The sequence below is a fragment of the Pongo pygmaeus genome, chromosome 13 (assembly GCF_028885625.2).
Source record: "Pongo pygmaeus isolate AG05252 chromosome 13, NHGRI_mPonPyg2-v2.0_pri, whole genome shotgun sequence".
NCBI classification, from domain to species: domain Eukaryota; kingdom Metazoa; phylum Chordata; class Mammalia; order Primates; family Hominidae; genus Pongo; species Pongo pygmaeus.
Genome location: NC_072386.2, coordinates 62,257,063 through 62,271,518, shown reverse-complemented (window position 1 = coordinate 62,271,518; position 14,456 = coordinate 62,257,063). Strand labels below are relative to the sequence as shown.

Genomic DNA, 14,456 nt, shown 5'->3' with positions numbered 1-14,456 from the left:
CTAACTATTCTAGAGGTCTCTAAGTTAAGTTCTTTTTTTCAAGTCATAGGGAAAAAAAAAATATGAGTCAAGAGACTAGCTATCTTTCACCCTTTCTCTTTTGTTTCACATCTGCTCATCCCCAGGTATGTGAAATCACCAATTCTAAGAGAAGGGTTATATCAATTATGCATCCTTTAAATAAAAATAATATTTATAAATATTTCAATGACATGCAGAAATGTTTATGATAGATGTTATACAAAAATATCATTAAAATTCTATAGATTATAAAGTTAGAATATCTGAAATAAATGTCTTTCTGCAAAAATAAATTAATTAAAAACTGAAATGAAATATGTCAAAATGTTAGCAGTCATATCTAGATGATGAGGTTGTGAGATGTTATTTATTTTTCTTTAGATATTTTCTGTACTTTGTAAATTATTATAGTACGTATTATTTTTTATTTTTTATTTTTTTTTTAGATAGAGTCTTACTCTTTCGCCCAGGCTGGAGTGCAGTGGTGCAATTCCGGCTCACTGCAACCTCCGCCTCCCAGGTTCAAGCGATCCTCCTGCCTCAGCTTCCCGAGTATCTGGGATTACAGGCACCCGCCACCACACCCAGCTAATTTTTGTATTTTTAGTAGAGACAGGGTTTCACCATATTGGCCAGGCTGGTCTTGAACTCCTGACCTCAGGTGCTCTGCCCCACTCAGCCTCCCAAAGTGCTGGGATTACAAGCGTGAGCCACTGCACCCAGCTGTATCATCTTTTAAAAGGGCAAAATTGTGTTATGTTTTTGTTTTCTAAAAATGAGTTGTAGGGAGACAAAAACTGAGAGAAAACTTTGAGGAAAATATACAGAAGGTCTGAAGTTACTGCTTAGCTATTTCTTTAAGGATCTCACATAAGCTGTTCTTTGGTTGACCATGAGTTATAAAACATAGCCCTGTGTCTCTATGAAGAAGGCCTGGATTATAAAATATCATGAAAAAACAGGAATAGAACATCCAGAATTTAGTAAACATTATTTTAATCCCACAGTATTAGGAAAAAAGGAGCCAACGCCATAAAATATTAATAGTGCTCTCTTCAATAGAGGCTAAAATGTTCTATCTTGTAATAGAGCTCAGGACCAGACTTTTAGAGAAAAGCGATGAAAAGTTTAGAGAGAAGTGATGGCAAAGGGTTCTAGTTAATTAACTCTACCTTCTCTTGGTTACCAAATTAAGGGAACTCAGTTGGACTATTCTATTCTTAGATCAGGTTCCTGCGATGATCCTCATTGTGCAGAGAAGAAAACAGAAGCAGAAGGAGCTCCAGATAATTCATCCGTTAATTCACTCAATCAACAAGAATACACTTAGTGTCTATGGAGACAAAGCACTAAGAGGGGCTGTGTGGTTCAGCTGAAGGAGCACAGGATTGTTCTCAGAATCAGACAGACCTGAGTTCAAAACCTAGCTCTGCCTCCTCAAAAATTATGACCAGACAACTTTTTAACCTTTCTGACCATCAGCTTTCATTTCAACAAATTATGAAAACAAATAACATCATAGGAATGTTGTGATCATTAAATAAGTTAAATGCTAAAACCCATAAGTAAAAATATTATACACTAGGCATTGCCTGATATATAAAAGGACACAAATCTATACTAATCTAATGAAATCTGGGGAGCTATAAAGTAAAAAAGGATAGTTTTCTTTTATTTCAAAATGTCACAATCTAACTAGGAAAAAAGATATTAACAAGTAAAATGATTGGTGTGAGGTAGAATATAACTAAGTACTGTGATTTTTAATGTCAAAGATAGGAACTGAGAGAAAGAAGACATTCCAGGCAGCTGAAAATGATGAGAGAAGGCTGAATGAAAGAAGTAGACTTAAATTGAGTCTCTAGATGTAAAGAGGTTAGAAGTCATCACTCCCATCCTAAGAAGAAAAACGCTGAACAAACGGGAAATCAATGGCTCTTCTTAATTATGCTGACAGAATTGATAGAGAGAAAGGATAGCCTCATTGAGGTAAGAAGAGGCAGGGATTTATAACAATAGGTGCTGTTGTCTGACCGTTTTATTGCTAAGCAATTTAAAAATTGCCAGGATTAAAAATGCCCAGAGTTCTCAGAGAAACCCAACTGCTGCCTGTGTTACTATCTCAATTTTAAGCAGACCAAATGAATAAGTCCATTTAAATATGGTGAATTGTATTTATGTGTTTGTTATGACTACATCCCAGTATCCAACTACATTTGGTAGTGAAAGAATTGTAAAAGGTATATATATCCACAAGACCAAAAGGAAGGAACATGAGCAGGTGAGAGATTTCTACATCTTTTTGAAAATATGAAAACAAGGAAGAGAGTTTTGGTTTATCCAGGAATAAGAATGTAGTGAGCTGGCAGCCAGGAAGAAGAAAGCTGACTTACATTGCAGAATCTAAGGATCAGATTTTAGAGGTTCTGGGGAGGGAAAGGGCAGTGAAGAGACATAGGGTAGAAAATTCACTGAACCCGAAAGTCAACCTGGAATTTCCTTTGCCACTCTCACCTTACTGAGGATGCAAAAGCAGCCAGAGATGGAGAAACCCAAATCTACCAGTTATCACTAGTTCCCCTACCCTGCTTTATTTTCTTCAAAACAGTCACCATCTGACATTACTTTTTTTGGTTTTTGGTTGTTTTGTTTGTTTGTTTGTTTGTTTTGAGACAGGGTCTCACCCTGTCACCCAGGCTGGAGTGCAGTGGGGAGATGTTGGCTCACTGCAACCTCTGCGCCCTGGGCTCAAGTGATCCTCCCACCTCAGCCTCCTGAGTAGCTGAGACTACAGACACGCGCCACCATGTGTTTTGTTTATTGTTTGTTTTGTTTTGTTTTGTTTTGGTAGAGACGGAATTTCCCTATGCTGCCCAGGCTGGTCTCAAACTCCTGGGCCTAAGCGATCCTCCCACCTCAGCCTTCCAAAGTGCTGGGATTACAGGCATGAGGCCACCCCGCCTGGCCATGACATTGTGTTATCTACTTATTTGTTAATTGATCCACTGTTTATTTTCCCCACAAGCAAATAAGCTTCTGGGAAGGCGGGGACTTTGTTGATCTTCAACTCTTTGTTGCCCATGCTTGGCAAATAATAAGCACTCAGTCAGTGTTTGTGATATGAATAAATAAGTGACCCCAACAATAATATTAACAATAGTTATACTGTACAAGAGTGACATTAGATGGTAATTTCCTTCCAGTCTCAGATTTACCACATTTCCCCCTGTGTCTTGGGGCCTTTTGATTAGTATAGGAAATTTGTCCAAGAGGAAGGAAGAACATTAGCAAAGTCACAAAGAAGAAGGAAGTACAAGGCATGAAGGGAACAGAGATTTGCCAGGCTAGATTAGAACCACCTCTGTAGAGTGCTTCCCCAGTGTCCTTAGAGAAGGTCCTATATTACTCATTGCATCTCTCATGCCTCTGAATATTAAAGCACTTTTTCTTCCTTTTCCTTCCTTTATTTATTTATTTGTTTATTTATTTATTTATTTATTTTTTAATAGAGACAGGACAAGTTCTTGTTATGTAGTGCAGGCTAGTCTCGAACTCCTGCCCTCAAGCAATCCTCCCACCTTGGCCTCCCAAAGTGCTGGGATTACCGGCGTAAGCCACCCTGACTGGCCTCAAAGTATGTTTTAAATCTAACTATTATAAATCTTTCCTTTCAAAATTTCTGACATTTTAATTTGCTGCCTTCTCACTACAACATTTGTGTAGTCTGGTAGCTCTGCTTTTCACATAACCCAAGCTCCTCCATTCAGAGAAGATGCAACCAAAGGCCATGGAGGAACTGTGGAGGGAACCGTGAGCCATGTTCTCCACTTCTGAAAGCCATCATGCAGGTCATACTTCTTCATGGAGAAAGCAAAGTTCACTTGCTTGTGAGTGGGAAAATGTTCCCTCCCAGAAGCTGGTGTTGGTAGTGCACACATCTACAGCCTTCACCTACATCTAAATATAGATCAGGAGAAATATAGTAGGCAACAAAAAGCTAAGAAGAATTTTAAAATAAAGCAAACTAACTGAAGGTCTGTTAGATTAATCTCTGTAAACTAAGGTATCGTGGTGCCAGACATAACATTCAGGTCTCCTGACTAGAGCCTGAGTCACCAGTTGTCAGACTTGTGAATTCCAAAGAGGAGCTTGCCCTGGTTTATTTCAGCTTGCCAGGGCTTCCACCCATCCATCCCAGGCCATTGGAATGCAGTGCTAAAGCACCCTGGATTTGATATTCTATGTGTGAAATATCTTTGTACCACTTTCTGTAGCAACCTATCTAAATCAGTCACCAAATCTAAAAATAGACATTCTTCCTTAAGTTATGGCTTTGAGTCCATATAACCAATGGAGGAAAATAGTACCAGAGTCCAACCTTTTTTTCTAACACCTCCACTAAGCAGGAACTAAGAAAAGGAGTGGGGACCTAGACTAGAAATATCTCTTCTTATACCCACCTGAAAGCAGCTCTCAGAAGATGTCATAAAACCAAGGTTCACACCACTCATTATTCAAGTACCTCATACAATTGACCATCCACTCAATAAATACAGTCACATACCACATAACGACACTTCAGTCAATGACAGACCACATACACAAACGTGGTATCATAAGATTATAATGGAGCTAAAAAATTCCTAACACCTACTGACATTGAAAGGGGAGAGTTCCCTGATCCCCCTTGTAGGACATGTGGAAGGGGTGTGGCTCATCTGTTGGGTAGTCACTGCTGTGCATGTAGGAGAGGGAGCATGTAGATAGATAGGTGCAGGAGCCAGGGCGAGCACTTTTGGGTTCCTGCCCCACGGTGGCATCTAGGGGTGTGTGCCTGTGACTCTCAAAGCCCCAGTGGGTGTGCTACAGTGCTCTTTTAGCTCTGCCATCCACAGATGGCTTAAGTGTTAACCAGCTCAGTGCCCTCTTGGTACCCAGGTTCTTGTCCAGTGTCCAGGAAGAATCAAGTCACACATGAACTTGAAGGATGTTGAATGTGAGGATTTTATTGGGTGATGGAGGTGGCTCTCAGCAGGATGGGTGGGGAGCTGGAAAGGGGATGGAGTGAGAGATGATCTTCCCCTGGAGTTTGGCTGTCCTGCAGCTGATCTCCTCTCTGACCATCCCCATCCAAACTCCTCTTGACATTCAGATGCTCCTTCTCTTCTCTCTTTCTCTGCAGCACCACTCTTCTGCTCCTCTGCTCTTCTGTTTGTCTGCTCATCTGCTCATCAAGCCTGGGATTTAGGGTTTATATGGGTACGGGACAGAGGGGCGTGGCAGGCCAAAAGGCAACATTTGGGTGCACAAACAGGAATGCCTATTCCCATTTAAGGCTGCAGGTTTCCAGGCTTGGGAGTAAGGCTTTTGCCAGGGGACTGCCCTCTTCTACCCAGTATTTCCCTGTCTCCTGTTTATATCAACATGGTAGCTCTGGTAATGTCATAGCTCAACACATTACTCATATGTTTGTGGTGATCCTGGTGAAACACACCTACTGCACTGCCAGGCATACAAAAATGTAGCACAATTAGGTATAGTACATAATACTTGATAATGATAATAACAGACTCTGTTACCGGTGTAAGTATTTATTGTACAATACTCTTAATCGTTATTTTAGAGTGTACTCCTTCTACCTGTAAAAAAGGAAATTAACTATAAAACAGCCTCAGGCAGGTCCTTCAGGAGGTATTCCAGAAGAAGGCATTGTTAACACAGGAGATGAGAGCTTCGTGTTATTGTCCATGAAGATCTTCCAGTGGGACAAGATGTGGAGATGGTAGATAGTGACATTGATGATCCAGACCCTGTGTAGGCCTAGGGTAATGTGTTTGTGTCTTCATTTAAATTAAAACGTTTAAAGGGAAAAAATAAAAATAGAAAGCACTTATAGAATAAGTATATAAAGAAAATATGTTTGTACAGTTGTACAAAGTGTGTTTCATGCTGTTATTACAAAAGAGTCAAAAGTTCAAAAAAATTAAAAACTTTAAAAAGTAAAAAATTTATAGTAAGCTAAGGTTAATTTGTTACTAAAGAAAGAAAAATATTTTTAATAAACTTAGTATAGTCTAAGTATATGGTGTTTATAAAGTCTACAGTGAAACCACCTTTGCAAACGTAACAGTGACAAAATTATGACAGTGAAAGAGATCTGAACTAACAGATTTCACCTTGTTTCTAACCCCCAAGCTGCCCTTCTCCATTCCTGGGGATAGGTCCAACTAACTTTGGGAGGAACTTAGTTTATAGTTTAACTTTGAAACAAAGATGATAACAGCCCTTTCCTTCAATAAACCCCCTTCTTTCCTGGGGACTAGGCTGCCTTTGTAGGACTAACAAATTAGCCACAAGATTTGCAACTTCCCCAATTACTCCTGCAAATAACATCACTATTATAGAACCTGAGATTGGTCTTTTGAGACGTCTTTTCAGGTTTTTGCATTCTGACAACCAGTGGCCCCACCTGGACCCACCAACCAGTCCTGTGGCCCCACCAAGAAGCAAATTCTAACACCTCCGCTAAGCAGGAACTAAGAAAAGGAGTGGACTTCAGAAATGCATGAGGACCATTTTCCACATCCCTGTGATTGTATCTCCAACCAATCAGCAGCACCATTCCCTGGCCCTTCAAACTATCCTTGAAAAACCCTACCCTCTGAATTTTCAGGGAGACTGACTTGAGTAATAGAACTCTAGTGTCCCATTCAGCTGGCTCTGTATGAATTAAACTCTTTCTCTACTGCAATTCCTGGTTCTTGATAAATTGGCTGTATCCAGGTAGTAGGCAAAATGAACCCGTTGGGTGGTTACAAGAACATATCCCAGTTGTTAAGCAACACATGACTGTATTTATTAAGTCTTAACTCTTGTTGTGGTAGTAGGGATACATGTTATAAAAAGTTAGCCATATCCCTGCTTTCCAAGATTTTCTAGTATAATCATTGAGATAACTTACATCCTGAAATTTCTGGAGGAGTGCTGATTACAAGTGTTTTATGGCTAAGGTATATTGTTACAGGATTTTTCATTTTTTTCTTGAAAAAGCAACAAAAGTTTGAATCTGTTGTTTATTAATTAGTGAGAACACTTGTTTTCAAATCATTTAAAAAACACAAAACAAAATCCTTTAAATGCTATTAAACAACAAAACATAAAAGATGAGATCTGATACATGCAAAAACTTCCTAAAGAGACAGAATGGCTCCCAGGGCAGAATAAGTAGCCAAAATGATGGTATTGATACACTTAAAGAAAAAGAGGCCAGGCACAGTGGCTCACACCTGTAATCCCAGCACACTAGGAGGCCGAGGTCAGTGGATTACCTGAGGTCAGGAGTTCAAGACCAGCCTGGCCAACATGGTGAAACCCTGTATCTACTAAAAATAAAATAAAAATAAAAAAAAAATTGCTGAGTGTGGTGGCGCACATCTGTGATCCCAGCTATTCAGGAGGCTGAGGCAGGAGAATCGCTTGGACCGGGGAGGTGGAGGTTGCGGTGAGCTAAGATCGTACCACTGTACTCCAGCCTGGGTGACAGAGCAAGACTCTATCTCAAAAAAAAAAAAAAAAAAAAAAAAAAAGAAAAGAAAAGAAAAAGAAAATGTGTCAAAGGAGATGTAGTAGTTGGAAAAAGAAGCACAGGAAATGGCAATTGAAAGAGGAGACCATGTTAGTGCTTATTAAATGTTACCCAGTGGAAACAGATCCAGATCCTGGGGAAGATAAGCCCTTCCAATGTTTTTCCTTCTGTTGGCAAAACTGGAATATTCCATCAGACCTAGCTGAACTTGTCCCTCGAGTCTACCAACCTGTTTTGCTCTTGATCAAGCAACGTTTGCATCATAATCTGGTTCCCCATGTAGACTTTCTCTAGGCCAATAATGTGCTGGTCAGCAGACACAAACCAGCTGTGAGTTTAGCAACTAGCCAACTGACCACAACAAACTCACCTCATCCTTGGACTTTTTCAGATTTGCAACCTAACAAAATGTAATTTAATTTCAAAATTTGTTTTAAAAAGTATAAAAGGAAACTCAAAATTAAGAAAAATTATCTGGCCAAGTGTTTCAATATTTAGTCTGGAAAAAAGTGGTCAGTAGTCATATAAGGAGCATAAATAATATCTCCATGTCAAAGCACTTGGAGATGAGTCACATGTAACTGGTGCATACTTAATACCACAGAAGTATGAAAGGGAGAAACTATGTCTTACTGAGGAAATCCAGGAAAGCATCACAGAGGAGGCAGTAATCAAGTGAGGCTTAAAGAATGAGCAGAGTGATGATAAGCAAAGACCTAGAGAGGCTAAGGTGATTACTCCAGTCAAATAAAATGTAGAGGGTGGAAAACGTGCTGGGTATGCAGACAAACAGTTTAGATGTGGACTTAGAGTAAAACTAAGTTTAAACGGTAAAAGAAGATGACACAGCTGCTTGGGAAGTATAAATGTCACATGGCAGCAAGGCAAAACCATCTAATCTTTATAATAAAGAGGAAACATCATGGAGTGAGACTCTAGGAATCAGGCAAGGCAAGAAAATATGATCCATGGCTGCAAACTGAAAAGCATAATTTTAACTCCCAATCATTTACATTCTTTTTGTTTGTTTGTTTTTGAGATGAGTCTCGCTCTGTCACCCAGGCTGGAGTGCGGTGGCGTGATCTTGGCTCACTGCAACCTCCGCCTCCCAGGTTCAAGCGATTCTCCTGCCTCAGCCTCCCAAGTAGCTGGGACCACAGGTGCCACCATGCAAGGCTAATTTTTTGTATTTTTCTAGTAGAGACAGGGTTTAACTGTGTTAACCAGGATGGTCTTGATCTCCCGACCTCGTGATCCGCCCACCTCAGCCTCCCATACGTTCTTATATAAGGTATTGATAATTTTCATCCAAATACTTGGATGAATGCAAGCTAAAATGAAAAGGGAAGGACAAGGGTTGAGAGTACTGGAACCTGGATCAGAATGGCGTTATTGTAATACAGGGAAGCCACAGGAGGATACAAACTTGGGATACTTCGTAATTTTGACTGGGTCTTCCAAGCATCTCTTGCACAGTTCAGGAGATATTTTTGCAAGAAGAGCCTTGTCTATTCATATTGCCATAAAGATATGAAAACCTAGAATAAATCTATTTTCTACTAATTCAGTAGAAGGTTATTATGGCCAAGATGTATCTATATGCAAAATCTTATATGTGCAGTCTGAGAAACTCTGGAATGCTCTGAAAAAGTTTTTGTGCATTTGGAGGAGTCGGAACAGATGTAGAAAGACAAGAAAACTCCTCTCTTCTTTGAATCAAAAATAAAAGGTTATTTTTTTCAAAGGCAGATAGAATTGAAGGAGAAAATGCTATTGTATTACTCATTGCCTCTCCAAAACCCGTTGTTTAAGAACTGGACAGCTGACCTGAATGTAAAGTTCAAGGAAAAGGAAATACATTTGAGGTGGAAAATTCAATTTCTCAAAATCACCATGTGTGAAGCCTCAAGCTAGTTGCAAATTTAACTTGCATACAATATTGTCCATGAAGTGAAAAATCAAAAAAATAGTCACTATTGCTGAGAAGTCTAATTGTTCATTACCCAGGAAGTGTCATGGTGCTTCATAAATGAGGGATCCATATTCAGTTCAGACTTTAAGCAAAGGAGAACATTAACATCAAAAGGGTATGAAGCCACTTCAATCCACACAGTGTGTTGATGATCTTCCTCCTCAAGGAGAAGGACAGGCAGGAGGAATAAGGTTGACTATTAGCACTCAGGGGTAGAAAATGATGTCATATTAGGCAGTCATTCTCAAAGTTAGAAAGCAATGATTTTGAACTCTGTCATCAGCAGTTAAGGCCCAGGAATCACAAATAGAAACCCCGACTAACATCAGATCATGAGCAGAACAGAGTGCGCAAAAGAGTGGATTAGCTGCCCCATTAGAAATTCTTTACCTCTTTTGCATAAAAGTTCTAATGAGTTACCTTTAGAGGAAGAACTAGATATCTTATTAAAACCTGCTATGTGCCCTACTAACTATAATTATAGTTCAGTTCAATACGTGAAGGATATTTGTTTAAAGAGTAAACAAACTCCACATGGTGTTTGTTTGTTTGTCTGTTTTTGCACACAGGGTCACACAGGGTCTTGCTCTGTTGCCCAGGCTGGAGTGCAGTGGCGCAATCTTGACTCACCACAACCTCCCCTTCCCAGGTTCAAGTGATTCTCACGCCTCACCCACCCCAGTAGCTGGGACTACAGGCACATGCCACCACACCTGGCTAATTTTTTATTTTTATTAGAGATGGGGTTTCACCATGTTGGCCAGGCTGGTCTTGAAATCCTGGCCTCAAGTAATCTGCCCACCTTGGCTTCTCAAAGTTCTGGGATTATAGGCATGAACCACCGCTCCCGGCCCAAACTCCATCTTTAATCTGGCTCCATTGAATTTCACTTTTCCACCCCTGGATAACATGGCAGGAGATCCTGTAGCTTTCTTGTTATTTTCAGTTTTAGGAACCACCTCATTTTGAGAATTCAGATTCATTTTCAGGTATTCAAATATCCAGTCCAGTCTATATTAAAACTGTAATCTCACATCCTATTCCAAGCTCCTCTCCTCTACCTACTCATGCCAGGAATTGAGGCTTGGAGACCTAAGTGCAGAAGTGAATATAGGCATCTTTTTGACCATTTCTTCTGATTTATGTTTCCTTCTCCACTCATCATGAGGCTTCTGGATCTCATGTTGTCTGGGCTAATAGAGTAAATATTAGAAGAAGGGCAAAAAGTTAAGCACTTTTGCTCACACTATGTGGCCATCATGCCCTTGTGCTAGCATCTGTGGCTATTGCCTGGAAAAACTTGTAAGTTCTTCAGAACCACTCCCTTTTTCCCTGAGGGAATCTTCACTCTATGATTTATTGACTTAGATTACATATTTTCCCGAATGCCTTTTGTAACACCCCAACAGTTCACCCTATCAGCTCCTTCTGTGTCTGCAAGACCCTCACTCTAGCAAGCACCCTTCTTGGGAGAATAATCATCAGAATTTCTGAATCTCTCTTACTTTTTATTGCATGTACTTGGCTCAGAAGGAATACATGAATTCTTGCCTTTGAAAAAATAACAGAAATGTAAGAAGCTGTTTTCAATAATTCTGTTCTATAAAAACATATTCCTATGCGTAGGTACTACATGTTATACACGTTTAGCAAAAGTTGTCTAGGATAGAGAGTTAAAAATTAGCTAGAAAGAAGGAAGGAAGAAAAGAGTTAAAAGAGTTAAGGAATAGAAGCTAGGATTTATGGAACTCTACCCGTATGTCAGGTATTATCTCCATTTTGTAGATGAGTAAGTTAGACTGAAAGAGATGAAATGTTTAGTTATAGTGAAAAACCATAGTTTTTTTTTTTTTTTTAGATGGAGTCTTGCCCTCTCACCCAGGTGAAAAAATACATAGTATATATTGCCTCTACAGTTCAATTGATACTTTATATCCTGCACCCCAATTTTTTTTTTATTGTGGTCCTAAACTACCTTTTAATTTTTCTAAGTATTTGTTCCATCTGCCCAAATAGATTATGAGCTTCTCAAGGACTGTCTATTACACTTTTTGTTGTACTCAGTAATCAATATATATTGAATATTGTGTTAAATCCATTAAAATTAAAAGTACACAGCTTGTTCAAACACAAGAGGATATGAGGATAATTTAATCACTGTGCTGGTAGATATGAATCTGCATTGATGGGAACTGACTTTTCCTCATACCACAGCCTGAACAGAAGGAAGAATTCTCATATACTAATATGAAATATTTAGATTAGTACTAAAAATTAATTTCCAAATTGAAACAATTGTTAAACTATAGACTGTGTCATGACTGACACGGCGGAGGAGCTTAAGAGATTTGGCTTCTGCATAGCGATATTTTTCATCGTCTAGGACAATTTTGGTTTGGATTCTTTTAATTTTGTCTCATTGTAAAGTTATGGACTTTACAACCCTTCTTCAAGTCTCTCCAAGACCTATAAAGACATCAGACAAAAGTGGAACTTCATCTATCTTTTCCGATTATAACATACCATATGGATACACCCAAGATTTATAAATTTTGTCATATGGAACTCAGATACTAAAAACCTATTATATTTGGCAAAAACCAGAACTGAGAGAACCACCCCAAAACTGAAAAATATATTTTGAAGATATTCTCATTTACCTGTTTATATTATGTAAAATGATGATAACTAAAGAGAATCCTCAAATAATTAAGTAAAAGCATATTATAAAAAAACAGTATTGGAATTCTGCTCCCAGCCACAATGCAGTAACTAGGAATGCATTTACCTTCTCACCTTAAGCAACTAGAAAGCCAGACAAAATATATGAAACATCTTTCTTCAGGCATTGTTCAATAGGCAATTAAGTGATCTCTGAAAGGGAAGGAAATGAGATGACTCCGATGTTGCCTGATCTTTTTGCCTGAGGAGAGTTTCTAGGCTGCAACATGGGCAGGGGAAACCCAAACAGTGTCTTGTGGTCTCACTGAGTTGAGGAGACATAGTTCTGATTTCAGGGAGTTTCACACACTTAGAATTTGTGGGATAGAATAACAGAAACAGTGATACAGAGAGAGCTCTGGAGATCTTTGAATCCTTTCAAACTTTGGCTGAATACTGCTATATGCATAGATGTGTGGTAACTACTAAGGCCAGGGAAAGAACTATCAGAAAGGAGTACGCAGAACAGTGTCCAGACCTTACAAGAATCAGAGGCCCTTCAGAGGGCTATTTCCTAGATCAAAGTAGCCCTGCTCTGAATTCACCCTAACAAATCTTAAAAGCAAATCTCAAAAGCATCCAGCTAATTCCAAGAAACTTATCTGCATCCTGGGGGAAAAAAAAAAAGAAATCCAACAACATTTAAAGGAATACAGAAAAATCCAGGACACAAAAATGTAAAATTCATTATGTCCAATTGTAAATGAAGTCTACTTTTATAAATTTTCTTTGATAAAAAAATTACCAAGTAATCAAAGAAGTAGGGAAAATATTGCCTCCCAACCAAAATAGTAATCAAATCAATCAATAGAAACAGATATAGTAATTTCATAAATGATAGAAGTAACAGATAACAACAGTAAAACAATTATTATAAGTATACTCCAAACGTTTAAGACAATGAGAAAGATAAAAAATGTTTTCAAATACAAATTAAACTCTGCAGATAGAAAATACAATATTTGAAATGAGGAACATACTGGATAGGATAAACTTTAGATTAGATATTGGCCCAAAAAAAAAGCACCAAACTTGACGACAGATATTATCCAAAATGAAACAGAAGGAAATTAAGGTTTTAAAACATGAAACACCTCTTTGAGGAAGAGGTGGTCGTAGGTGGTGCGGAACTCTGATCCGCCCGCACCTGCTCCTGACTCACTACTGTTCGCTCTTGCTGGAACAAGTAGGTCAGGAAGCTGCGCAGCAGTCATGGCTTTTAAGGATACTGGAAAAACACCCATGGAGCCGAAGATGGCAATTCACCGAATTCGAATCACTCTAACAAGCTGCAACGTAAAATCCCTGGGGAAGGTGTGTGCTGACTTGATCAGAGGAGCAAAGGAAAAGAATCTCAAAGTGAAAAGACCAGTTCAAATGCCTACTAAGACTTTGAGAATCACAAGAAAAAACTCCATGTGGTGAAGGTTCTAAGCCATGGGATCATTTCCAGATGAGAATCCACAAGCGACTCATTGACTTGCACAGTCCTTCTGAGATTGTTAAGCAGATTACTTCCATAAGTATTGAGCCAGGAGTTGAGATGGAAGTCACCATTGTAGACGTTTAAGTCAGCTATTTCAATAAATTAATTACCAGTTGAAAAATTAAAAAAAAAAAAATGAAACAAGCATCAGTAACCTTTTGAATGGTTTTTTTTTTTGATATGGAGTCTCGGTCTATCGCCCAGGCTGGAGTACAGTGGCGCGATCTCAGCTCACTGCAGGCCCCCCCTCCCGGGTTCATGCCATTCTCCTGCCTCAGCCTCCCAAGCAGCTGGGACTACGGGCACCCACCACCATGCCTGGCTAATTTTTTGTATATTTAGTAGAGACTGGGTTTCACCACGTTGGCCAGGATGGTCTCGATCTCTTGACATCCCAAAGTTAGGAAGTCTAGGATATTTGTAATTGGAGTCCCAGAAGGGAGAGTCAGGAAAAAATGAGAAAATAATGGCACAAAGTTAGGAATGGTCAGACTACTCATCAGAAACTACGGAAGAGTGAAATCCTTAAAGCACTGAAGGGAAAAAAGGGACTAGCAACCTGTAATTGTAGGTACTGTGTTAGTCCATTCTCATGCTGCTATGAAGAAATACCTGAGACTGGGTAATTTATAAAGGAAAGAGGTTTAATTGACTAACAGTTCAGCAAGGCT

At 39.1% G+C, this 14,456-nt stretch overlaps 1 protein-coding gene and 1 pseudogene across 1 annotated transcript in view; one reads left to right on the top strand and one right to left on the bottom strand.

Annotated features, from left to right (window-relative positions):
• Window positions 1-14,456, bottom strand: part of TMC1 (transmembrane channel like 1) — a 263,253-nt gene that overhangs the window by 170,497 nt on the left and 78,300 nt on the right. The window lies entirely within an intron of this gene.
• LOC129044402 (small ribosomal subunit protein uS10-like) lies at window positions 13,512-13,869 on the top strand (annotated as a pseudogene).